We start from the raw sequence: 2,158 nt of genomic DNA on the forward strand, positions 1-2,158 counted from the left end.
GTTCAACATATTAATGGGACTGCAACAAGCACGACTCCTAAAGCAGCAGATATTAATTCAAATAGTGCTTGTAATGAAGCAGATCATACATATGACCAGGCATGGGCAGAGAGTTAGCAGGTGCTAAAAGAGCGTAAGCGTCGCGTGTACGTATACAAGCGAGAGCGCAGCGATGAGAACACGACAGCATGCAAAATGAATTAGGCACACTAACACATTCTCACTTTTAGCTCACGCTTGATTGTGGTAGTGCCCACCTCTGCATATGACGTACCAATAGACTCTCCCAACTTTACTGCTCGTCTGGCACGGTGGTTTTTAACGAATAATGTTAGCCGACAGGGTGCGAACGATTTGCTTGCACTACTGTCAGAGAAAATTTCTGATTTGCCACGTGATGTGCGCACGCTGAAATGTACACCACGGACGATTGTTAAAAGACTCGTACAACCAGGAGAGTACGTTCACTATGGAGTGAAAGACGCACTTACGGACTTTTTGCGCAATTTTCAATTTGACCGTTCAGACATTTCACTTAACATTAATATAGATGGTCTCCCTTTATTTAAAAGTTTCGTAAGCAAGTTTGGCCCATTCTAATAAATGTGCTTGATACTAAGCCCGTTTTGGTTGCGGGGATTTATGCCGGCTGCTCTAAACCGCAGGATCCCAATATTTTTTTAAGAGAGTTCGTTCAAGAATTCTTCTTCACAATGAATATTGCAAAACCAAAAATGCACTTGCAAATAGTTTATTAAACAAATTTGTGAAGGACGTTTCCTCATTATACTCTGGGACGATGTTAACATATAATTTTCATTGTTTAACCCATCTCAGTAGCCAATCAAGGATTTTTGGCTCTCTTGAAACCATAAGTGCTTTTCCTTTTGAAAATTTCTTAGGACAACTCAAAAATATGGTAAAAAAAAGTGATAACGTATTGGAGCAGCTTTATAACCGCATAGTTGAGCGAAGTTTATTTGATGTTGTGCACAAAGAATGTAAACTAAATTCAGACGTTTCCCGAAAAAATATTGTCTATAAGGACTTTTACTTTGACTTGAAAGGTACTAATTCATTTTATTTTGTTATAGACCATTCCGTTTACAAAATATACAAAATTTTTGAAATAGTCAATAATACTTTATTTAGTAATTTAGTTACTGACTTAGATCCTTTTTTTAGTTATCCTATAGACTCGACCTTGGTGGGTATTTTTTCTTCTAAAAGTTTCGAAATAGACTCTGAAATAATTAAACACCCAGTAGATAAAATATCTGGGAAAGTTTGTCATATTATTGACCAAATACATATTTATATGCCATTTATACATTATTAGGTTAAAATGGCACATCAATATACCGACCTTTTCAATATGGACGATGGAACAATTTACACACAAAGACCTGCACATAACAGCAACTTATATAACAACAACAATGAAATACAATTAACAGGTATTTATTGAATACTTTATAACAATTTCAAAAATTACAAAATAATCTTTATTAGAGATTCTTAAACTTTTGCATGACGTCTATGGAAAAGTTAGTGAATTAACAACAAAAGTCGATCGCCTCAATATGGAAATGATTTCTGTAAGGAACGAGGTTACTTCCATAAAAGCTAAAGTTTACGGAGAAATATCCATTGAGCGTGAAATAGTTCCTCGCTCTCCTTTCTCAACTTTAGAAGAAATTAATAACCTTGAAGAAAAACTTAAGAACGAAGAAGTATTTAAAAAATTTGTAAGTGTAGTTTTTATATATTTTCCTAAAAGAATCGGCCCTATCGCGAATTTCACATGAACAAATATTCCCAAAAATTATAAAGTAAAACAAAAACTATTTTTCCCAATTTGTTTTTGTTTTTTGCATGTCAAATTATGGGAACGATTTATTCAAATGGAATTGGCGATAGGGCTGAATGTTTCATTTCTCAATACAATTTACTACAAGCAGACACTATTTAATTTTGAATTTCCAATGATTGCATTAATATATATTTGTTTTAATATACCTATATTTGTATTCAGGTTCATGAAATTTGCACCAATGGAGAGAAGTCGTACGATAAATTTATAAGAAGCTCGTGGCGGTCATTGTTTGAAGACACGTTAGCGCAGCAGTTTTCATGGCGTGGGACAGGGGCAAAAAAA

The sequence above is a fragment of the Rhagoletis pomonella genome, unplaced genomic scaffold (assembly GCF_013731165.1).
Source record: "Rhagoletis pomonella isolate Grant_MI unplaced genomic scaffold, Rhpom_1.0 Rhpom_scaffold_00006, whole genome shotgun sequence".
Classification (NCBI taxonomy): Eukaryota; Metazoa; Arthropoda; class Insecta; order Diptera; family Tephritidae; genus Rhagoletis; species Rhagoletis pomonella.